General features: G+C 35.5%; 1 protein-coding gene across 5 annotated transcripts in view; it reads left to right on the plus strand.

Moving 5' to 3' along the window:
- FOXP2 (forkhead box P2) overlaps positions 1–26,180 on the plus strand; it is a 194,336-nt gene that overhangs the window by 96,867 nt on the left and 71,289 nt on the right. Inside the window, exon 2 of one of the 5 annotated variants that reach the window (XM_071552434.1) lies at positions 12,193–12,263. The exons of 3 other annotated variants lie outside the window; for them this stretch is intronic. The gene's annotated coding sequence lies outside the window, so the exon portion shown is untranslated. Of the gene's footprint in view, positions 1–12,192; positions 12,264–18,992; positions 19,014–26,180 lie in introns of all 5 variants that reach the window. One more of the 5 variants, XM_071552435.1, reaches the window with a different exon arrangement.

A 26,180-nucleotide genomic window follows, 5' to 3' on the forward strand; every position in this document is an offset into this window, starting at 1 on the left:
GAATCCAAATCATTAATTGTAGCACTTTTAATGGACTGATACCAATTTGGTGTTCCCTATCTGTAAAAATATTTGATAGAGTTAGCTCTTTTACGGGTAAATCATTAAGTGATAAAAAGATACATTTTATAACAAGTTTTCTACATATGTATTGCAATTTCATATAGATTCATTGTCTAATATTACTATTAATTAAAAATAGTTGCTACATTCATTAATTTATTGCCTAGAATTGCAATGTTTTTATTTTTTCAGTACTCACTAATGACTTACAATAGTAAGGTCACAGTCTTTGTTTTTTGGTGTTTGGTTTTTTTTTAATTCCTGTAACTTCTTTTATTCAAATTTATTTTTGGTCATGTGTTTTTTCCAGGGAACGTATTATTTATTTTACTGGATTTAGTCACTTTGCACGGTTGGAACTGACTGACAGAATACAAAGTAAACAACTTGTGTTTTTTGGAGGAATATGACTGATAAGAAAGGGGAAATATTTATGAATCAGTCAAGATTCTTCATTGGTGTACTCAAGATAAAAGATAAGACATGATATGAAAGATATAACATGAGCTCTGTGTTTATATAAAATATCCTACATTATATGTCAACTTTGGGTGAGGAAAGCACGTATGATGTAACTGTAAAATTGTCATTTGTTTTGTCTCCCTATGTTCCTACAGAGCTGTGAATGTCTCTACCTCTTGAATTTTCTTTGCTGTATTAAGTTTCCTAAAAGGAATTTTTTTAAAATCACTCTAACCCTTCTACAAAATTTAATTTACAACTGCATAAAGGAAATTACCCTATTTTAGGCAGTCAAGCATTTCAGCAGATCCCTAGAAATGTACAAAAGAAAGAATGATTATCAGTCCTGAATTGTGGATTAAGAGGATCATACTACACAGAGGACTGTCTAAAAGTAGAAATTTAATAGAAAATGTGGATGTTCCTGTGAAAAATGTCTTTCAGGTCAAAGATAGAATTGAAAATATGGAAGTTGTTATTAGTATTAGTATTTGGTAGAAGGTTTGCCTAGAGGTTTGTCTTTTAAATATTGTTATTTAATGTTACAAGAACGAGTTTTAGAAACATCCTTTACATGCCTTTGTTTTGTTTTGTACAGTTTTGGTTTTGTTAATTTTTTGTAAAAGAGGAAATTCCATTAGAAAAGGAGAAGTCTCATTAGGGACTGCGAAAACGTATTAAAAATCTACATGAACTCCCTTCAGTTTCTGTGTTACAAAGCACAAATAAGCTGTAATTCAGGAAGTGCCATTTACATATATTTAAAGGGAATTTTTTCCCTATAAACGAGGACTGCTTTTTGAGTCTTGTAGAGGAAGGTGTCTTCCTTGTAGTCTGCAACTAAAGTGAGTTGAAATATGACATGAGGAGAGATTATTATCAACAAATAGAATACATGTGTTCTTGTCCTGTAAACTTAGATAATACTTTTGCAGAAGACCCTCAAGCAAACCATTTAGTGGATAAAATCAGTACAGATTTTCTGTAATTCCACCTTTTTAAGTACAGGGAAGACCTAGTCCATTATTTCAAACGTCACTTCTGTTAGCTCACAATATGTCCCAGGTAAGGAGTATCACACTGTGCATAAGTTTTTTTCAACATATCATTTCTGTCAGTACAGTATTTGAGAATAGTTTCCCTGAACAGCCAGCTCCAGCCTAGATTGCAACAATGAAAAATTCAATGGAGTGCTTTTCCAGAGGCGTTCTCCCTCCTGCTGCAAATAAAATTGTCACTTGATGGCAAAGTGATTTCTTTTCTCTCAAATGCACTTTATTGTCAGCAATGCAATTTATATCAAGCAAGCAGTGAGTTTTATCCATTTATGGCATCTGAGATTATTTCTGTATCCTATAGGAAAATTTTGTTACTGTTTTGGTCTTGTATACAGCTATATTGCTTTGATTATTAGAACCTTGGCTAAAAATGTCTTTGGCTAAATTATAGCTAGGTTTACTCGTTATTTTTTTTTTTTCTTCTTTTTAGATTGTGATCTATGGCTGAATATCTTGTGCATTAGTTTGTTCTTTTCCCTTCTTTTTAATTGTTGTTGAAACTAATGAATGAATTAATAGAAGCTGATTAAGGAGGAACATTTGGTATGTTATTGATAGATCACTACAGACTAATCTGAAGACTACCTTCTACCTTTTCTCGCACAAATTAAAAAAAAAAATTTCTTCAACTTGCAGTATCAGCAATAAACAGAAATCTACAGGCACACTACTAAGCCTCTAAGGAATAGTCTGATTTTGCAGCATGTAGTAAGGCACTTAGTTTCAAAGTAAAACTGCAGAATAAGGTATATACACATATGCACACAAAGGCATAGTCTACACCCTATATAGTTATAGCATGAGATGTTTTAGCAGTATCTTAGCAGTTCCTAAAGATTTCAGCTCATGTTAGAGCAGCACTAGCCATTCCTCAGGTGGGGGACATCGGTGAAACTAGTCAGCCCATCATCAGTGCAAACATATTACAGGGTTCTCCACATTTCAGCTACCACAACTGGCCTCTTTTCAGCATGTGACAAATGTCAGCTTATCTGCTTGCTGCCACTGTTCTGAACAGATTATTTTCTTAACATCTTTCTCTGTGTGATTCCCCAGTTCTCCTTCAAAGCATCAAATACAGGCAGTTTGTTTTCAGTTTTATAGTGCTTCAGCGTCTGACTTCATGATACCCATTACTCTTCAGAGGAAAAAAAAAAAGAGCTATTAATTTCCTACTTTTAGATTTTCAAATAAGCCCTTTTGTACTTTCTCCTGTGCTGTCTGTAATGACTGTGAAGTACCTCATTATCCTCCTCCAAGTCAGTCATTCAGACTTCTCCAGTTTATGTATAGAGAGCTTAGACACATACATTGCCTGCTGTCATCACAGGTATTTCCTATCAGTCTGTCACTGTCATCTCTTGTCTTACATAAGACTGTCATGTCTGTGCAATGGACTTATGTAGCATTCAGTGTCTGTGCAAGGCCTGCAGCATGGTCCTGGTCAGCATCAGGGAGCCTTCGTGCATTTGCAGGGACTCCCATGTTGCTGCTGCTGCTACAGCTTCCAAATCTTTCAACTCCTGTGTGATTTGCAATGTGCATTGAAATTCTTCATTCTAACAGGAAAAAATACTAATTTTTGTGCATTGCTGATTCAGTTGTAAGTTTTTGGTAGTCTGCCCTTTCAGGGGGAAAAATCATGCCCTTCTGTGGCCTCAAATTTTACGGAAATTGCAGAGCACACGCATCTCTGTTACATCTAACAAGAAGATGATTTTCAATCTACAAGAAATATTTGTAAATGTCTCAAAAATAATTATTTTTTTTAGATAAGACCAAGAGATATGATTCAAGAGGAAATTCAAAAAACCATTTACACAGTCCTTCATGAGTGACTATTAAGAAAACGGAATGGTTCTGGGTGAAAGTTAAAAGTTCCGTCATAAGTTAGAAACAAGTTAAGAGACAGACGGTAGAGTAGGAGTATATAGTCAATTTTCAGCATGGCAAAAGGTTAACATTTCTGTCTACCTGGCACCTGTGCATTGTTTAATACATGTATTAATGAGCTGGAAAATGGGCTGAAGAATATCATATGTTTCAAAATTTATAAATGACCAAAAATCTTATTTAGCCTTGTAAAGATGAGAGAAGAATTCAGGCTTTCCAGAGGAATGTGGAATAGTAACTAAATGCCATAATGGTAGAAGAACGATGGTATTGGTTAATATGATACATATTGAAGGAGTAATTTAACTACTTACACTGATGATGTAACTGCTTGCACCAATTTTTAAAAATTAAGTGTAATCACAGTGTGGTAGAGGAAGCAAGCTGTATCTTCTTATAACAAGCACATCTTTATTCAGTCTACAGTGAAATAGAAACAAGGAAACAGTCCAAGATTTATGAAAATTGAGAGTGTGCTGAAAAGAATATTATAATACCATTTTTATTTTGATCTATTATCAGATTATGCTATGCTGATGTTTCATTTTAACCTATAAATAGCATTCAGTAGCCTGAAGAAGAAGCATTTCTTTTGCCTCTCCATTTGTTATGCAGTCCAACTATTTCAGACCACACATTGTCTGTATGTAACTTCTAGCAAAACTGTACCTTGAAGGCCACAGTGGAGAGTGGTTTCATACCTGTTCATATGTATCTCTTTGTGAGAGTCTGATGTAGGCAATAGGTTTTATCAATGAGCTATTTTTTCAAAACCAGCTTAATTGATTTTCTATATAAAATGTATTCCAATGACAGTTGTCATTTAGGCTTTTTCTAGAAAATATTAGCACAAATTCTAATATTAATAATGTTAATAATAATTTCTTAGTTGAGATAAAAAGAATTTGATTTAATTTAAATTTCTTTACTCCCTTAATCTTGAGCAGATAGAAGAATCTTGTCATTTGAAAAACTAATGGAGCTTTGATTCCTAAAGAGTATGATATCACATCATTTACCCAAATCAGTTACCCAAACTACACTGGAAAACTGTCTTTGTACAGACAAATGAATTGTCTTTTAAATATTGTATATATATGCACATTCTTGAGAATTGTCTGTAGAGTCTTTTCATATTTATCTTACTTGTATAGTGTTTTTTTCTGCTTTATACTTGATCTCAGCCCTTTCCTGTTATACAGTTTTATGATTCTAGACTTTATTGTGAGCAAATTATACTGAGGCCTCTTCATTGTTTGTATTCCTGGTGCACTGTATTAGTTGCAGTGTGTGTATGAATGCATAGTAAGTTCTTTTTATGACCTGAGTCTCTCCTTGGAGCAAGTACCTTCATATCTTCTCGCAATTTCAGCCCAAAAGGTGATCCTTGTTCAGTTGTCTAAATGAGCAGGATTTCACCTGAGTTGTGCAACATAGGAAAGCATGAGGTGGCATGTCAGACTCCTTCTACTCCAGTCTCTCTATGTTTGGACTATATGCCCATTAAGATTTCTTTTTTTTTCCTATTTGCAACTATAGTCATATCACAGGCATTCCAAATACCATATGTATTCTTCTGGGTTTTTTTATTTTTTTGTCTCTATATCCTGTCTTACCGTGACTAAAGTAGCCTATGTTTGTGTGTAAACTGGATCTCTACTCCACAGAACATCATCTTTTCCTTTCTAAAGAATGTGTAAATCTCATCAGATTAATTGCAGATAGTCTAAGTCAGGACCCTGAAAGACGAATGCCAGGGTTTGTTGGATACAATCCATAGCAACCCCATTATAGTCTGCTAAGGTGGCATATGAAGTACAAAGCTTTAAACTCCAAACTCAAAATCCCTTGATACTGTTCTGTTCTTTAGAAAGGACACAGCATTGCCTTCTGATTGCCATGAAGAACTTACCTGTTTCAGGGCAGTACAGTCTTTTTCCTAAGACTTGGAGATTGTCTTACTGATACTTCTCCAACCTTTCCCTGGACTGTCTTTCCTTTTAGGATTTCATACTTTTTAAGTGAGACACTTCCTTCTTTAAAGACAATTTATTTAGCTATGCTAATCTCTTTAATCAGCTAAACACTCAACTCTTGCCCTCAAGGACAAACTTTAAAGGACTTATCTTTGCACTTCTGTAGATTCTTGGGCTAGAAGAAGTTGAAACTAGTCACACAATTGTGTTTGTTGAGAAATCTGTGTTTGAGAAATTCATAAACTACCAACAGAATGAAGAATGTGGCAGAAGATGCAGATACAGACACCTGCAAATACACAAAGACAGGATGTCTGGAAATTCACTACAAAATAATGGTTATTCTCCAAGTAATAGAATTCTTCATTTCCATTTCACTTCTTACTTCCAGTTCAAGTCCTATTTTACTTACTGCAAGAAATTTCTTTTCCAAGTGCACAAAGAGCGGCAGTACCATTCTGTGAATCTGAACACACACTGCAGTTTCTGTCATCTTAATGGTGGATGGTGCACATTTTCAGTTGGACTTTCATCACCTTGTGTACTGTAGTACGAAACTATGAAATTACAGACAATTCACATTAAGAGTAGCGTGTCTTTTCCTGATGTGTGTGTCTAGCATAAACTGCCAAGTACTTCAGGTAAGAAGTCCTTTTTGTTGCAGCAAATAATTAATTACAAGGAAAGCAAAGATAAAATGGCAAAACAAAAATAAAAACAAAATATTTTAGATTTTGAAGGAGACATGCCGTCCCTGTCAGATGTTAGCTGTTTTTAAAGCCTGTTAGGTTGAGAGTAATGCCAGTTAATATATGTAGTCCTTTAGAACTGAAAATACTCTTCAGTTAATCCAAATGACTGAATTTCTCTACGAGTCAGCCAATTGTTGGCTTCCTTGTTTCTGTTGAATCATTCTGCCATATCTGCTCAGCAAAGGAGGATGCAATGTCAGCTACAGAAATGTATGTGAAACGTTGCTATATGTTTCTAATCAATTATTTCCTGCATTTGTAATGGCACAATAGGTATAGATGCTGGTAAGACCATTTTCTTTATTGAACAAGTTAACAGTAATATATATTGACTTTTTAAGTATTTGTCATGTAACTCTTGGAAGAAAAAAAAAACAACATTTGAAAAAACCCCAGTTATTGCTAATTTTATTTATGTATTTATATTTTCAACAGCTTTTTCCAATGTCACTTTAGGACATTTTGACAATTTTGTTAAGTGTTCTGTTTTTATTGTCTCTTGTGGTTTGGGATTTTTTTACCCCTATGAGATTTATTTGAAAGTTGTCTACTGTTAAAAATTAATTTTAACAGTTCCAGCACTGTCACAAGAAAGCCAGGACTGATTCTATTTCTGGAAGGATGGGGGAGTTTCCTACACAGCATTTTTCACACTTGTGAACAGTGTCTTCTTGACCTTCAATTTAACTTTGAGACACTCTCTCTTTTCCAAGAACTGATTGTTCAATCGTTTAACTGAATGGTCACATCTGTAGAAAACAAGAAACGCACACACCACGGACTGGCACAGTATTGACTTCAAAACCTCTTGTGCTTTGCAAGATCCTTTATGTTTGGAAAAGTTGAAAAACAAATAATTTATGGAGGTCCTTGCATATGAGGGCTTTCAAAGAAAAAATAGATTAGCCACAAATTCTCTGAATACCTTCCTGGGTGGGAAAGTTCAGAGGCACTTAATGCACTGTTTACTCCAGCTATGATGTGCAGGTACCAGGAGCACCTTGTAGTTGAGTATGCTGTGTTCTCATTGGGGTCACAGGACTGCTGTGACTGCATCTGCATTGAGAAACTTTGCTTTCATGCTTTCACTAAAGCTTTCAGTGTGGAAATATACAATGTACAGCTGAAAGTGTTTCTTGGTTCCACAGATGAGAAAGGAAGTGTTTTTTAGGCATGTTCCACAGATGTGTGTGGTCACTTGCGCTTCCTTGTAAAATAGGTCTACAGTAAGCTTTGTAAAGCTACATACTCCATGTCCTCTAACTGAAATGTCTATCTTTGCATATCTTTGTATCAGCTCCACATTCAGGCCTCTAAGTACATTGTTTATGTTCAGAGGAGTAAAAGAGTAGGTGATATTGAATCAGGTCCTAATATCCTGTGTTTTGAGTACCCACTCCAAGTGCATTATGAATGGTGAGCAGGGTGAGATGATAAGACAAGATAAAAACTTGAGATCCTTCCCTTTTACACTCTCCCACCAATGTGAGGCTCAAGAATCCTTTGCATTCAAAAGCTTGAAGTAGGTGTTTCCTCTATGGATTAATAAGTTTATTTTTGAAAAACATGCAGAGTTTGTGGTTTGGTTTTTTTTCCCTTGCTTGTTCTGTCAAGATTGTGCTTTTCTTTCTTTCTTGAATATATTTAGGTCCTATTTTCAGGCATTCGATTTTGTTAAACTTTGGAGAAATTTAAGAGAGAGGAATGTCAACATTCCTATCACCAGATTAGACTTCTCAGATCCAGCTAATGCTCTTTGACTGTGCTTTGGAAGCTGCAGGTCATCTTCTTCAGCAGCTGAAACCTGGCAGATTTAAATGAGATTTATAACATTATATAGTTACAATAAAGTCATTAAAGTTCTGTACCATAATTATGAGTGATTTCATGTACTAGCAACTCTCTGCAGAAAATCTTACAGGACATGGCTGCAATCTCCCTGTAGCTGCCTTCTCTCCTCTCTTTCTCTCTCCTCTCTTTCTCTCTCCCTTTCTCTCTCTCCCTTTCTCTCTCTCCCTTTCTCTCTCTCCCTTTCTCTCTCTCCCTTTCTCTCTCTCCCTTTCTCTCTCTCCCTTTCTCTCTCTCCCTTTCTCTCTCTCCCTTTCTCTCTCTCCCTTTCTCTCTCTCCCTTTCTCTCTCTCCCTTTCTCTCTCTCCCTTTCTCTCTCTCCCTTTCTCTCTCTCCCTTTCTCAATCTGTTCTCCTGTTTTCCTACGCAGTTATCTAATAATTTTGGAAGTAAGAACATTATTTTCAGGATCTTGTCTGCCATTTAGTCTGACTCAGATGAAATGTAAATAAATTTCTTTCTTAAGAAGAAAAATTTTGTTTCTGTAATCAACTGGGAAAATATCCTGGTGACAGCTCTTTGTTATATTCTACGGATATACCAAAACCCATAAATACCTTTTCTCTGATCAATGTTTTGCTGTACAGTATTGAAATATAAAATACCTATAATAGTATATACAGGGTTTATATAGATAAGTGTCACTGAGTATCAACGTCATTGATTATCAGCAGTCAAATGCACAAAATTTGAAAAGTAAGGGTATCTTTCCTGCTCTGTAGAAGTTGTTTCTTCTGATGAGTAGACAAAGAACTATAATACAGAGCTACAACAGTTTGCCTCCTTAGAAAATTTGTCTGTGAAAGTAATAACTCATTGTATTTTAATTCTCCATAATAAAAAATTTGAAGAGGTTGTTAAAGCTAATCAGTGCTGCCAAGCTAGTGGAGATCTGTCCTTAATTTTGTTCTGAAAGCCTTCTGAAGGGTGAAGCTTCTGGCTGCCTTGGAAACTTAACAAGAAGAGTTTATTTCAGACATTGCTTACTAGGATCCAAACCAAAAAAAAAATCACCTGGCTTGGTTTGTTCCGAGTAAAAAGAGAAGGGAATAAAAGAGCTTTCATTCAAGAATTTGCTTCCCTATGCACACACTTTATATTTAGATGCCATTTATAAATATCTTATTATCATTTGTTAAATTTTATGGCAATTTTTACCATGCTTGATGACTGTAACTCATGCATTAAACATGCACACGTATTTTAACAATATTTGCATCTTATAATATGCTTCCTAACGACTTGTCATAGACTCATCAGTTAAACATTTATTTTACAAATGCAGTTTGTAATATGCTATGGTATTAAACTATAAAAAAGTATCCCACCTTGTAATATTTTCAGATGGATGAATAATGCATTACAAATTCTACCTTCATTTAAAACATGACCTCTATTCTGATGAAATCTGATACATTGTCTGGATTTATGATCATTGAGTTGTGTGAGGTGCTGTCAATCTGCTTTCTGATTAATTTTCCTAGTTCATAAATTTGAATTAATCTCTAAATATTTACAAAACAACAGGGTTTACTTTTTATCTATTTTTTTTATTTTTACCCACCTGATTAATTTAAAACAAATGTACCAACCCTCATCTGGCTGTAAGGTAATTTTCATTCAAAAAATTTCTGGAAATTCAATTAAGTTCTGAAATTGATTATCAAAATCATGATTTTTTCTTTGGTGGCTGCCTAAGTTTGTCATATATATTTCTAGAGAGGCCTATGCTACTGTCACATCTAATCTTATGAGCTGTGTAAAGATGAATGATATGTAACACTGGAAAAGTTTATAATAAGCTATTTCACAATAAAAACATGTTTTTACTACTAATTATGTTTAATTTTGTCTACATCTGATTTTACATACTTTTGTAACTTCTGGAACTTTATTCAAAACAAAGTTCTTCTTTAAATAACTATTGCCATCAGAGTCAACTTACTGTCTGGCTTCATGAAACATCATGCTGATTTTTTCAATAGTTTCCTTAATATGATTGTTAGTACCTAAGATTCTCTGACTGGTTTCTCTGTGTGTGTGCACACATGTGTAGACTAATATTTTCATTAATTTTATTTCACAAGAGAGTTTTTCTTCAAAATTGAAGGGAAAGCAGATGATTTGAGGCTTGGTTGGTTGGTGGGTTTGTTTAAAAAGGCTACAGAGTGCTATAGGCATGTCCATACATCTGGTGGTAGAACAAAATGATTGAGGATTTCAGTTATGTTCATTAGTTATCCTCCTATACCTGAATAAAAACTGAAGTCACTGGCTGTTTTATTGTTGCCGTTTGCCTGGAATTAGTTTTAGGGCATCATATCGGCATGACACTATCTGAATGTGTGAAGTCAATACAGAATAGTCTGGGTTTACATCTATTTAACATAAATACAAATTACTACTTCAGGTGCATACTAAGGATAAGTCAATGTTAAAGAAATAGTCTCTTGGAAAGGTGCTTTATTTCACCAGAAGATAGAAGGTTACACCTTGTCTCTGCCTTTCACCTTCATAGCCCAGTCTAAAGATCCTTTTTTCTTTCCTTGTTTTTTTTTTCTTCTAAATAAATTACTGCCTATGAAATGAGCTGGGCTTATTGTCAATGAAGCTTTACCTTAAACACTGAGCATTTTAGCCTACATTCTCCATAGTCAAACACATGGAGTTAAGAGTCCTGTTATGGAGATCTCTCTACTCAGAAAGAATAATTAAATCTGATTAAGTTTGCTGTATTTTTTTCTTAGTTCGTATCATTAGATGAAGGCAAGCAACTAGTTCAGTTGGGATATCATGTTTTGTGATGCGTGATGTGGCTTCTGTCTTACAGTGTCGAGGCTAGGAAATGCTCATTCTACACCAGCTTACAAGCATTCATGAAACTTTAGACTAGTCATCTATATACTGAAGTGGTTTTGGTAAAGATGGATTATTTAGTCTTCTATCCAAATGCTTTAGCCATCACTTCTCCCATTCTTTTAACATGATCTCATAGTTTAGATATTTGCTATCTTTTTCTAGGAAAAATCTAAAATGCAGCAGTCATTATTTTGTTGGGAAATTTTGCCTGTTTTTGTCCCAAAGTAGTTTTTCTTAGAATTGTGCTGTATTCTTTACCTATCTTCGAAATTATGAATTTGGCTGCATTGTTAAATAGGAGTATAATGACTTTTAGAGTTAAGTTTATAACAATGTTTCTAATGGTTAACTTTTCCAGTCGATTTCATAGCTTTAATTGTGCACACTGTTTCTTTGAATATATCAGGTGATGCACTATCCTAGTAGTTTCTTCGTTCTCCTCTATTATGTGCTCATCTATTATAAATCACATTATCATTGCACAAGAAATGCAGTAAACATCTGTATTATGTGATGGGAATTTCTTTTTTCTTTTTTTCAGTTTGCTCACAAAGCAGAGATTCCATTCTTCACTGTATTTCTTCTCAGCTTGTCATTCTTTCACATAAATTGAATATATATGATAGATGTGCTTATGTTATTACTTGGCTGGGTTAAGAGTAGATTCTAGCTGCTTAGTAGGTCACACACTTGATTTAAGTCCTGGGAGGTTAAGATGCAATAGATTTTCAAACTACAGTATTCATATTCATACAATAATATTTTAAAGTTATTTTGGTGTTTCTAAGATATAAAAGTTAGTGGACTTCCACATTTTAAAATTTCCTTTATAAAAGGAAAAATAGCTCTGGTGCATTTCAATAAATTTTTAAAGATTTTAAAGCTAGATTTTCTATGTATAATTCACATTTTCTGATACATGGTGGTGTGTTCTTGAGTAAAGGTTCTATTATAGCTTTGTTTGAGAGAATCTACATTAATCACGTGTGGTTTCCCCATTTGTAAATAACATGGCAACTCCAAACTTGCACTAATGAAAGCATCATACTATCATATTATGGACGGTACATAACATAGATACACACTGACAATGAGGTAGAGGATAATAGTGAAAATCTCTTCCCTCTAGGCTGGAAAAATGACCAAAAGGTAGAAGTCACTTTTTGTGCCTTGGGAAAACTAGATCAAGAAATTAAAACTCCAATTATTACCAATAACCTTAAAATGTATTTTAATGTGCTGCAGCTTCAGTTACCCTCAGCTGAAGCTTCTCTATTTTAGCTTACAGGGTCTTGTGACCTCAGCCCATAGCAGAGTTTCAACAGTAATAGCGACAGCCATCTTGGATAAATGTAAGTGAAATTTTTCCTCATTTCTATAGTTTCTGTCCCTCACATGCACTTTTGGAGTTTTGTTTTTCACTCAGGATATAGACAGTATTCCTGACAACACTTCTGTGTGCCAAGTAGCATGATTGACACAAATTACCAGTAAAGCAACTAAGTGGGACTTCTTGCCTTTTAAATGTCACAGTATCAGACTCATCCTGTGCTTTTGAAATGCCAATATGATAGCTGTGCAAACTTTATTTTACCTGCAGCTAGTTTGATGGTAGTTTTCATTATCAGCCAGGATTAATCTGCAAAGACAGAAGTAGTATAAAAAGGTTTTGGGCGTATAATTTGTTTTAGTTAATGCTAAGGATGAAATCTGGGAGAATTCAGAAAATATTTTTCTAAGAAAAAGTTTGCCTTCTTCAATCAGTTTTATCGTTTCAGTTCTGCTTTCATGTCAGATTGTGATAATCTGTTCCCAAATTTAGCTCTTCATTCGCTAACTGTTGTATAAATCTGGGGCTGGAGCTGGAGCTGGAAAAGGCTACAATTCTTATGTACTGCCTGTGTAACAACTTGCAGAAGTATAAGTTAAGGAATTAAGGGCATCTGCCCACTATTAGTTTCTGAACAATACCAAATACAGCAGATTTTAAAGTAATTTTTTTTCAAGAGTCGTGATGTTGTTTTAATGGTGAGACAAACAGAAGAAAATAGAAATAGGGTTATTCATTCAGAAAATCCTGTCCTGTCTGCTGATAGCCTGAAGAAGCTGGCATTTAGGAGAAACTTCTGAAAGATATGTGAACTTGGATATTTTTCAGTATTTAGTTCTAAATTGGCTTTTGTCTGAATTCAGCATTTCTGAACAAAGTAGCATCCTTGTTTTTTTAAATCCCCATGCCACCCCTCCATCCTCTATTTGCTTATATATGTAAATATGTATGTAACGCACAGACATACCTGAAATTCCAAGTTTTGGTTGACATGTAGCCCTGCAGCTACAATAGCACCTTCTTAATGACCTCAGCTAGATAAACACATGGTTGTTCAAATGTACCCACTCTCTTCATGTGGTTTCATAGGATGTATCTGTCATGAACTGTATGAAATAAAAGGCAGCACCTATGCTGCAGTTAAGGCTGAAACCAGCAGTAATGGAACTGCCTCCATCCATCCATCTTACAAACATGTCATTCAAAGATCAATAAGGACAGGCGTGGTGTTTCACCTGCACGCCTGTAGTCAACTTAAAAGACAGTAGAATTCAGATCTTCTTGCAACTATATGGTTATGTTAATTTCTCCATAATAAATGTTAGACCAAGTCATATACAGCAGAGTCTGGAAGCTGGGAGAGTAGAGTATGTGTACTGAAACCAGTTTGGGATTATTTTGAATTTCTGTGTGTCTCAGACTTCAGTGTGCCATGTAGGAGTGAGGTGGACATTGTTATCAGCTGCACACAGAAACCAAATAGCAAAAGAGATTGCATGCCTAGAATCTTTGTTTTGACTAAAACTATATGAATGAAAAAAAGGTGTAAGAGATGTTGGCTTGGCTACCAGTTACTACTGACGAGTGTACTCAATCATGAAGAATAATTCTGGAAATTTCGCTGAGAAAAACAGGTTTAGTTGAAAACCTGTGCAAACCCTGAGGATCAATGTCCTCAAAAGTAAAGTTGTTTTATAATAATTACTATAAATACTCCGTAATTTCAAAGGAAGAGAAGGTGTTCTTACATTTGGCATTGCAAAGCTGAGGTAATGGAAGAGCTTTGAAACCACTGTCAACAGAAAGTATATCTAGCTTTTGAAGGTGTATGAGTATAAAATAAAAGGTTAATTTGTGAGGAATTTCACAAAATCAGCACTATAATGACAGCAGTTTCAAATCCAGCCTTATCTGCATGCTTATCAAATACCAATTATGTTGGTGGACCAAGTATGGCAATATAAATTATTGCCTCTACAAGCTCAGTCCTGTATTTATCTTTTTGACACTGTAGTTTATGTGACATCTCTGTCCCATTAAGTGATGTGATCCTTACGTACAAGAGTGATACCATGCTTTGATAACTGTCTCTGTCGTGTAACAACATCAAGATTATTGAATTAATAGAACGATAATGTGATTCCATAGATCTTGTAAAAACAATATTCCCTTGATAATGGATAGTTAAAGTGTGTTTTATTTCCTATTTATGAAGCTTTTCCAGTTGCCTCTAAAGAGGGGAGATGGCTGAAAATTAAAAAGAATGTGTTTATATATTTCAAACTTTGGGGTTTTTTTACTAGAATATTTAGCATTTTTAACATTCAGTGTGTATATAAATAATATATAAAATCTGAATATATAAATAAATATATGTCTAACTGCTGTGTTGGGGCTGTTATAGCTCATCATTTAACACTTCAGGATATTACACAAGGACTTTGAAATACAGTAGAAAAGTTTTTGTGAAAATCATGTTATAGAAAGTGTGGTGGAGTATGCTCAGGTTATACAATGTGAAAAGCTTGCTATGAAATGCTGTAGTATATTAAAAAGCCGATATTTACAAATCCAGCCTGCTAATCCATTTGACCAATTAGATATAACATTATGTACTTTATACGTGATCCAAACTTCTGAGAATTTCAGTTTCTTTCCTATGTTACGCTATCATGTTGTTGCCTAAAATCAAGACAAAAAAACTTCTGAGACTATATTAGTATAGGTAAAAAAGAGAGCAGTTCTTTAATGAAAGCTTTCTGGTGCACAGAGTATATAGATGCACACACAGTGTAGAGGTCTTACAAATTTATAACACTACTTAATTATGATATCTAGTGGGTTTATCCAACCTGAGAACATTTTGCCCCTGGTACCACCCTCAGAACTGCCCTGTTGGAGCACCTCCAAGGGTTCTGTGCCTTCTATTTTGTTTTGCCTTGTTATTCCAGTCCAGGTGCCTGTGTCTCAAACATTTTGTCCTTGCTGCTGTCTTGTCCATTGGAAAGACAGTTAAACAAAATTCAGAAATGTGGCACAAACCATGAGAAACTGTGAGAAACTGCAAGCTGCTCTCTCAAGTGTGAGAAACTATACAGCTACATAAAAATCTACAAATATATAAAATATTAAAATCTATGAATATGTAAAAATCCTAAGGCATTTGTTTCCAGAAGTCTACCCTTGTGCAAGAAACATTTGTGTTCCTTAGTGAAATCTGAGAATTTTGTAGAGTTACTGAAGTAACAAAGGTACTGACAGCCATAAATATTTTGTTACATTTTCATGTTTCTTCATTATTGTCTTTAAATCCTCCATGTACAAAAGCCAAAGAAATGTTAGCTACTTACTAAAGAACTACATCCATTTCCACAGTATATGTTACTGCAAATACAGATTTTATTCAGCCTGAAATCTTCTTTTTAATGTTCCATGGACAGTGAAGTCTAGATGGTTGGAGTAAGTTAAGGGTAGTGCAGATGTGATTTTTTTCAAAGATCTGTGCACTAAGATCTCACACCAAGTTTGTTTCCAAAACACATGCTTTTTGCTGTTACCTACAAAGTAATGGTGAGAATATGATTGTTGATTTCTCGGTGTCTTTGAATCCTAACCTGTGAGATGCATGTTGGTTTTGTTCAAAACTCATTCCTTTAAAAATTGCTTTAGGTTGTCTTACATTGGTCAAAACTTAGCGAGAGTACGGCTTTAGCCACTTTAATATTAGAGTTTGCCATTTCAAAACTCATGATAATAACTGGGCCATCACTGCTGACTAGAAATAGACAGTTAGATGTGTAGATACACTTTTTTAGGCAGCCCCTAAAGCTTTTTCTCCTTCCTAAAGTAAATATTCAGCTCCAAGCTCTTCAGCAATCCTATAAACAAGAACATGCCAAGAGCATGTCCTCTTCTGTTACCTGGATGTCCTGTCTGTGTTCTCCTTCCATATGTAAATCCTACTGTAATTTTCTTCTGTTTGTTGCCACTGTTTGATATTTATACAGTGTTCGTAAAGTTTGTAGAGAAAATAAAGATATCGAACTTAGTAAGGATCCTTAACTGCTCTTTTAATTGAGTGAACCGTTCACATCTCTCCTTTTCGTATCCTTAAATATTTTTTTCTCCAGCCATTGTTGTGACTTGTGACTCAGTCTAACTGCCCAGAATTTAGAAAACTCTTCAGAGGACATAAGCCTGAGTTTTCTTTACCAGTTTAGTAAAATGATATTTTTTGGCCTCTGTGGGGTTTGCCATGGTTGGGAATAGTAACTATTTCACTGAAAAAAGGAAAGGTGTAATGAAAATGGTGAAATATTTAATCAGTAGTAATAAAATTGATCCAGCATTGAACATTTCATTAGAGCTTTATTAAGTATTCAATTTAAAACATTTTTATTGTGACTTTTCAGTACTAAAATGCTTTGAAATTTGTTACATTAATTTTGTATCAAAAAAAGATTTTGAGGAAGTCGAAACATTCCTACATTTTCAAAACAACAGTTAATATTAGTTTTCCAAAAGTTGCATAATGTCAAAATCAGGTTCACTTTAAAGTAAAACTTCCATTTTGAAATTTCCTTCACTGATATTCTTATGAATACATATGGTAAAAATTTCATTTGAAGAGGAAAAAAATCTACATTGCTCCTAAGCAATATTTTTAAGCCTTCAGAATTGCTTGTGAATCACAAGAGTTCCTTCTGTGCTATTGCTTAGTACTTACATTTTATATTTCAGAATGGGATTGTTTTTCTGCATATTTGGGCAAGAGCAAAACATTACTGTAGGACCTGCAAACCTTAGCTATATTTCTAGTTTTGTTTTATGAAACACTATAATTTTGAACTTGCTTGCATTCCAGGTGTAAAAGAATTTTTCAATTATTTCTTGTAATTTAAAGGCAAGTATCAGTGCCTTCTTACAGACTTGAATTGCTGCAGAAGCTGTGGTAAAACACATAAGGGGGTACATGATCTTTTCATCAGGAGTACTGTAAACTCTGTATATATGCAAACTCTATTACTGTCTTGTGTCAAATGAATAATAATCTAGGTTCGTGCGGTATTTAAATTAATGCTTCTGGGCTTTGGTAAGCCCAGGTCTTGAAAGAGCTCTCATTCCTGAGGACAGTTCTAGGGGCAGTTGTTGTTACCTTCAAACTTGGCAAACTACTGGCAAAGCTGATGTTGAGTTTAGATCTGTGAGATTTCAGAGTTGGGTCAGGTGTCTGGGTACAAGTATAATTTTCTTAGGTTTGTAAGATATAATGAAGGGTAAAATACCCTGATGAAGTCTTAATTAATATGACAAGAATTCACTAAGACAGTAGTAGTGAAAAGAATACGTTTTAGCCATTCCATTCCAAAATACTTATTTTGTCAGTAAATGGAATTATTATTTTTTCATCATTAATCATATTTTTGCAAAGTGTTTACAGATTTTTTACTTGTATGTACATTTCTACAGATAATAATTCTCTTTAATGAACATCAGTTTGTGAGTTTTGTTATGTGTAATCCAAATAGTATGACAGAGAAGCTACATCTATTAATCTTTGAATAAATATCTGAGTTCTATTAATAAAATCTCCGTGTAGTTTCTAAAACTAAATAAAAGTGAAATGTAAATAACAGTATGTACAGCAAATACTTTTTAACAAAAGTCTGTGTCTCAAATGTTGCAGAAGGTTCTCTACTTTTTTCGAATTTACACTATGATGTAAGTTATACTGAATTTTCATAGGCTCAAAGCTTTGTCACTAATTGATCTTCTGTCTAGAGAGGCAAATAAAAACCAAATTCTTATGAATCTATAAGTTTCAGGGAAACCGCATTCAGAGAGCTTTGTAAAGTGCTACTTTATTAAATGCTGGACACTTTAATGAAAAAAATTCAGAGAGATTTAAAAGAAATAAGGACTTAAAAGCTTGTTGCTTTCAAATTGAATGGAGAGATGCTTCTACCCACTTCTCCATCTTAGGGTGCTGGAGTTAAGGGAGGAAGTCAAATTCCTCCACTGTTAGCCTGAAAGGAGGCAGAAGAACCACCTGTCAGGCTGCTCCTGCAGCTGGGGGAGCCACTGGCACTTGCTAGCCCAGTGCATAGGGTGTCTGTACTGATCCAAGGGGAAATAGTAGAGAGAAGAGTGAGTTGCTGGAACAACTTGTCAGGTGGTTAGCCACCACCCTGGACATGTGAGACCCCAGCTGTGGTTTCAGCCCCTGCCCACGTTCACCTCATTCAGTGGGGGAAGGGGGGGGGGGGGGGACACATGACCCTGGAGTGAAATAGATTAAACCCCAATTTTTGTCTTTTCAAAGAAGTCATCATTTTCAGTGTAAGAACTGTCAAAATATTTTCTTTCATCCTATCTGCTTGTCAGAACTGCCTTCTTTTTTTTTTTTTTAGCAATATGCATTTTGTGTGGTTTGCATAATTCAGACTTAGGGTGTTTTTTCATACAGTGCTTGGCTTGAAATGTGCTGCTGCTCTTTCTGACTAAAAGGAGTTGTGTATCCGAAACATCCCTTGTAGGCCTTTTAGACCTCTTCATTTCCCTATAAATGTTGCATCACAAGAACTTTAAAAATATCCATTGTATTTGATAGTCCTGGACATGCTATATATATTTTTTTCTGACAAGCAGTCTTCAATATCTAGTGAGTCATAGTTCTGATCATCTTCTCAAAAGATAAATAATAATTCTATAATTATATAGTGACATCCTTAACAAAAATGCATCATTCAAGATATATCAACAATATTTTAAGGTAAGTTAATGAACTTATGTTCAAACAGTGTAGCAATCAAACTATTATCTATATACAAAACTAAAAAAATACCTTGTCAAGTGCTGCACCATTTCTGTGATTCCTTTTGAGAATGAGTTAGCTAAAGTGAAAGTATTCTGCCAGATTTATTCAAAGATCCATGCTTAAAAATGACTAATTTTATAGCATGTATTTTCTGTTTATGTGCCTGTCAGTTTTAAACAGCCTTTTATATGCAAATGCATGATGACAGTTCTATATTCTGTGCAATTTCACCACTAGTTTTTCATGCTATTGGACTAATCCCTTAACAGATATTTATAGAGTTTTTACTGTTATTTTGACAAATCAGACATTGTTATTAAAATTATAAAAGTAAGTATTTCTAATGCCTTTTGCATTAGAAGTTCTGAACTTTTTAAAAATTGCATATGTTTTCTAGATCTATTTTAATAAACCTTTTACAGAAATGGTGTCTTTCTAGTTTCATTTTTTATGAAAAAAAAAATCTTTGCTTGAAACTTGTTTTTAAACAGGTGTATCACTAAAGATCCATCTTGATTGCTTGTTCAGTCATTTCATTCTATGTGACTATAGCAAGCTGTGTGTTCCATTAAGTTAACTCATGAGTATCATGCTTTACCAGAGCTACGTATGGCTGCCCTTAGAGATAAATAATTTTGCTATCATTAAGAAAACACACTCCGGTTTATTTTCTGCAATATTTGTAGTTAAGAAAACTTGTTGCTTGATCATGCCCTCAAGGTGAGAAGTTGGGATGATTTCATCTTCATTGTCCATTTTAGTGAATGCCTAAGCAGTGGCTGAATCATGGAATGGTTTGTGTTCGGAGGGACCTTAAAGATCTTCTAGTTCCAACTCTCCAGCATGGACACGGCAGGGACACTTTCCACTAGACAAGGTTGCGCAAAGTCCCATTCAGCCTAGCCTTTAACATTTCCAAGGGTGGGATCCACAACCCCTCTGGACAACCTGTTCCAGTACCTCACCGCCCTCGCAGTAGAGTTTCTTCCTAGTTCTAAATCTCCACTCTTTTAGTTTAAAGATGTTACCCCTTCTCTTATCACTAAATGAAGAGATCAGTCTATGATTTGCAAAGCAAATTGTAAATTTGCCTCATCCCTAGGTAGTACTGTGTATTTTGATACTAAAACTACAGTGTACAAATAGATTGAGGAAACAAAATACAGTATTTCCATAGTCTTGAACAAAAAAAAAAAATTATTGGCAGGTGACATAGAAAGTCAGTGAAAGGACAGAGACACTCACCTGTGTCTAATGAAGGAGGTGACATTTCAGTAAATGGAAGGTACTTAAATATATGCTGTGTGTTGGCAGTCTCCCAATACTGCTGATGGAAATGTGTCTGGGGAGAGGAGAAGTGTATTGAAGAAACCACTGCTTTTGACTGTGTTGGGAGAGTGGGAGCAGGGACTGGCTACATGCCTGGTGGGACTCACCAGACTAGCAGAAACTTTCAAATGCTGCCAGTTGCTGAAGTCATGGACAGCTTTCAGATATCTTCTTGACAGATGTGAAACTATATTTACTCCAATTTATCTGCAATAATTCTGCATTCTTTTCTGGATCTCTCTGTGAGTGGAATTACTGGTGTGAATCTTCTGTTGCTTGAGAGCAACACATGGCACACAGGACAGTTTTTCTGCCACTGTCAACCAGGAACTCTGTGGCCCTTCAAATGAACTATCAAAAAGTTCAGATTCATCTTGTCTAACATAGGGCATTTAACTTTAGATACCCCTGTTAGAAGCAGAGGCAGTCTAACCTGTGTCTTCAGTATAAAACATAGGCTAGACCAGTTTTGCAAGGATGAGACTAGTCCATGGATTTGTACATTGTCTTCTGTTACCTGTAGAAAGTGCCCAGAGCAAGCAGACATATCAGTAAGATGCTTAAAGTATTGTGGTACAAACATGGCATAAAAGTCACTGGTTCAGGATAAGATACTATGAAATTATTAATGTTAACATTATAATGAGGTCCTTGTCAGGCTCAGGTACCTAATAGATTGCTTCATGATGTGATACTTCTGTATATTCATCAGAGGCAAACTCCTGTGTTACAGTTTATGTTTCCTGTTGGATCTCGTTTCAGTCCTTCAGTTCTGATCTGCATAAGCCCTTTTCTCTAGTCTTAGTTGTACTAAGGACATTTCCTTATTAAAATTAACCAAAATACTGATTTATTATTCTGTTATTCACTTTCTATATTAATTATTTCTGAAAAGGCTAAAAAGAACTCAAGTTAATAATCATGTCATCACATATAAAACTGCCACATGATTCTATATAGTATAAGAACAATGGCAGAAAATTCAGTATGTACACCAAGGCAGATCTGACTACAGTCTTGAAACACTGCATTTGTTATAAAAATTGGTGTTTGTATGAACAAAGAGCAAGAGAGATAGCAAAACAAAACCAGGCATACAGAAATATCTACTCTGTATGTGCACATAACTGTATTTTATGTAGAACAGGAACATTTGAAGCCATCTCATTGATATAACACATCACAAGACCATGAAATGCTGCAGTAATTTCTAGTTAACTAGAACATTAAAACAAAGCAAGTTAGGTGTGTGTGCAGTTGCAAATGCCTATGCAAAGCACATGTTTTTGCAAGAAAGTGAGTAGTGCATGATTATGTGCATCCCAGTACTTGTGTGTATACAGGCATCAGATATGAGTTCCTTGCAAATTTGGGGATTTTTCAGCCTGAGTAATTAGTATTGGGGTGGCTTCTGGGTAGTTTTATACCTTTCTGATCCTTGTTAGCATAGCAGGAATGAGGCCTTGCATAGAGCCTTTGGGTGTACTCCCTCCTTTAGTGGGAATCAGTATTTTAAAATGTATGTTACAGGTTTGAGAAAACAGGACATTGTGGTGTTAACATTATTAAACATATTGGTAGAATCAGGACTGATCTATGGCTGCTGTTTATCAAATAGAAACTAAGGATTATCTTAGTTCTCCATCTGACTGTTCTTGTAGCACATGTTGTTCATATGTGAGTATACTTTCCATATTTTCTCCATAACTTTTGAGATCATTTTTGTAAAATGCATCCTTCTAATGAAAAAAAAAAACACCAAAAAACCAATAAAACAACCAACTGAGCAAAAATAAACCAAGCCCCAAATTCTACATCAAATATTGTATATTGGTGTTTTGGTTTGAAAACCTTGGCAAAATGCCAAGTATTCAACCAAAGCAGCACAGCCTCCCTCCTCCTGCCCCCACCATGGGAAAAGGGAAAGAAAAAACCCTAAAACTTAAAACAAGTTTATATATTTACACAGAAGGGAGAAAACTAAAATATAAAACTACAACACATGTATACAAAGGTAAAAAGAAAATAACTCTACACCAAGTTGCCCACCCAGTAATACAGATTACACCACCCCAGCCACAAAACACCCCAAAAAACACTTCCCAGCAAGGAAAAGGGAGAGAATAGCAATAAAATGTTTACTTCCTCAAACTAAAACAAAATGCGAAGTAGCAGCGGGCCAGCAGCGAGATCCAGCTCAGCAGAACAGCAGCAGTGTGTGCTGTCTCTACCTCGTCCATAATGAAAACGGAGCTAGAGACCTCCTTACACTGTATTGATACTGAGGTGACATCAGAATATGGTATGGAATACAACGGGCCAGTAGAAGTCAGTGTCAGCTGCCTGACCCAGCTCTAGTCAGCTGATAATCAAAGACCTGCTCTAAAAATCAAAGCCTAAATCTGTGCCTAGCTAAACCCATAACAATTGGGTAATTTCTTTTCCTTCTAAAAAAGCCTATATGTGGTTTTTAACTGAGATTGTTTCTTTCAAAAGTGTGAAGGCCATGTATTAATTCACTAAGGATTTGTTAATCCATTTTCCTTATATCCAAGAAACCCAACCTTTCCATTATACACCTAAAACACATAAACAGTAAGTGCTGGCAAATGGTTCTAAACTCCACTACAAGGTTTTAAAAATTTTGACTACTGAAAATCTCTCTTCAAATTGCTATAGATTTGCATGAACAAGGACACAGCAGTTCCATGGCTTGATGAGTGTTTTCTTGCCCTGCTTCTGGCATCCCTTGACAGTGCTTGTCGCTGTTTGAGTCTGCCACTGTTGCCAAAGTTTGTTTTGTCTGCCTTTCCAGCTCCGAGAAGCAGATGGCTGGGCTGTAGACTTGTATTTCATGATTGCTGGTATGGCCCCCTTTTATCACAAACTAATCAAAAGAGCCTAAAAGTGGACAGATAAGGGATTTTATTGAACTACCAGACAGGAAAATAGGTGAATTGAATTAATCCCAACACTTCTTGAAAGCTTGAGAATTGTCCACATGTCAGCTGCTCTATGGGCCAAATGATAGTTTTTATTGCTTAAATTTGACTGAGATACGTCCATATTACCCAGAGGTAGAAGCAACTAACACCAGTTAATACCCATGCATTCCTGATGAATGTACATAAAGCTAAAGAGTACTTGTCAGCCTTGACAGGGTAAATAGGGAACTTTCCTATTAAAGCCTACTTTGGCTGAGATAAAAAATGCTTCTTTTAGCTCTATCTCAATAACATCCATAAGATATGCTACTGATATTCTTGCATATTCCTTTTTCAGTCTTCTGCAACTGCAGCATGTGCCTTTGCTATGACTGCCAAGATTCAAAGGAGAGTGGGCAGAATTTGGAATGGAAATCTTGAGTATCTTATATGGGTCCTGAGCAAGGAGGCAGTGATACCCAAATGACTGTGATCCGATTAGTCTTGCCTCTCTGTCTGAAACTTAGGTCTTAACTAGGTCTTATGTGCAAGGGTTACAAGGAAGAGTAGTTCAGTAACCCACATGCTGGCCACAGTTTATGTCTAGAGTATGTTTAAGTGACTGGAAAAAAAATTTTGGTCTGCTATTTGGACCCATACAAAGTTATCTTTACATTGCCGATGGTGACAACTCCATGTTGTTGCTTGAGGAATAGGAAGGGGAGGGGGAGGGGAAGGAAGAAGAGAAAAAGGGAAGAGTAAATCTTTAGACTCGGGAAAATGTGTTTGCAAATATCTATTTTAAAAAATATATTCTTAATAGCTAATTGATCCCAGGATTGGGCACAAAACATATAAGCAAGCTAATGTGCAAATTTAGTGTAACCTGATTTTACATGGGGATAAAGAGCAGCTGGAGAAAGCCCTGGCTCCTCCCATTGTCAGCAAGACAGTTTTTCTAAACATCATACAAGTGAAGATTGTACCGTCTTTTCCATAACTTTTAAGTTCAGGGAAATGGTAATACCTCTTCCGTCCTCCAGGGGAAGCTGCATTCTGCGCCATGCAGCCCTGTAATATATGTAATATATATGTGGCTTTTAAAAGGGCAGCCGCAGAAATAACACTGAACCTGACTTTTCGTTTAGATCACTTTGACTGGGATCATACTTTTGACTTCAATAGCTTTTTAGTACACTGTGTTTACTTGGACATAAATGAGAATTCGCCCAGGATGTATCACACTTTATGCATGTTATCAGCTTGTCAATATTCAACTCCTATTCTTGCAACAAAGTCGAGGTCAAAAATGTTACTGTGTCTATCCTTGTTCTGAGGACTGCAGGAGACTAAGGCACCAGTGTGCACAGAAAAGAATCAACCTACACAGATTTGTAAGCCTGGCTCTTATAAGTATACCCTTATATAGAACTTTGGCTTGGGGATTGTTTAGCTTTGCAAATCATACTGTGTAGATGCTGGTCATTCATATTCAAATAATCACAATCTCCATGTTTCTAAAATGGACCCTGATTCATTCTCCCATTTTTGCACCAGGTGTGATGCTTCATTTTGGTTCCCTGGCTAGTTGGTGAAAAGAGAGGAACACAGTGCAAGTCAATATTTCAAATAGCAAGATTTAGTTGTGCTGAATTATTTTCTGATTATATTTGAGTTTTGGTTACTAACTGAAGACTTTTCTTTGGAAAGTGGAGTCACCACCATTTTGTATCTACAAGAATAATTATTTCACAGTCTTCAGCTTTAAGCTGGAAAAAGGCAAAAGAGTTGTTCATCTGAGCAAGGAAAGATATTTCTCTTGGCTAGTTTCGACTTCTCCTTAAAGCAGAAACTCTTAGAGGGAATCAGAGCAATTATCCACTTCTTGAAGTTCTAGGAATATAGATGAGAGCCTTCAGCCTGTGTGCATTTTACAGAACAGACAAAATGCAAATACAGAAAATTTGAAGGTGGTGGTAATTGAGGTTCTGGGGATGGAGTTTGATTTAGGCATGTGGGAAAGGAGTATTTCAACTTGTTTGGATGCATTTAGTTGGAAAATTAGATTATCAAATTAAGTTTCTTTAAAATAGAATGTGCTATTGTTGATGTTGGAGGGTTTTTAAACCAATAGAAACCTAAATCAGCTAAGGTCAGCAGTTTTGCTAAAATTTTCTGACTGTCTTGTGTGTAATGGGAATTGAAACACAACAACAGTAAAATAATCCCATCATTAGAACAGCATACTGATTTTTTCAACTTGTTATGTAAGATTAATAAAACATTTTAATTTATGTTTTTACATATATAGTAAAGCTGAACTGTAGGTGATACAGTTCTGGTTCGAGAGCGTGCAGGGTGTCACATATAATTCCACTTAAAGAATAATATTAGGGGCTCTGAATGGCTACAAATGGGAGTTCTCGTTCTTCACTTCTAGGAGGTTCACTCATACACTGATGTTTTGTTCTGCAGTGTAGAGGAAAGAAAGTATTCTCATCTCCAAATATTGTTACATGCCTACATTGGGAGGTTCCCTGTGTGATTCATGGAGCGAAAGCTTTCACACAGAACAATGCAAAATTCAGAACAGAGCTCAATTTATTCAGTCTGAATTGCCATCTAAAGGAGCTCCTCTCTTTCTCTCTTAACTGTATAAATAGTGTATAGACACCCCTAACTTATACTGTTAAAGTTACAAGCTATGGTTTGCCTGGCTGCCGCCAGTCTGCATACTAACTGGCATTGTCTTGTGAGGGAAACCCTGATGGGTCAGGGTTTCTGATGCGCAAATAGTACAATACTTCTGGAAAGCTGGTTTGGTTGGTAAGCCATACAGTTCTTGAGCTTTCTGTAGGTCTTGTAGTTT

This window comes from Pithys albifrons, chromosome 3 (assembly GCF_047495875.1).
Source record: "Pithys albifrons albifrons isolate INPA30051 chromosome 3, PitAlb_v1, whole genome shotgun sequence".
NCBI classification, from domain to species: Eukaryota; Metazoa; Chordata; class Aves; order Passeriformes; family Thamnophilidae; genus Pithys; species Pithys albifrons.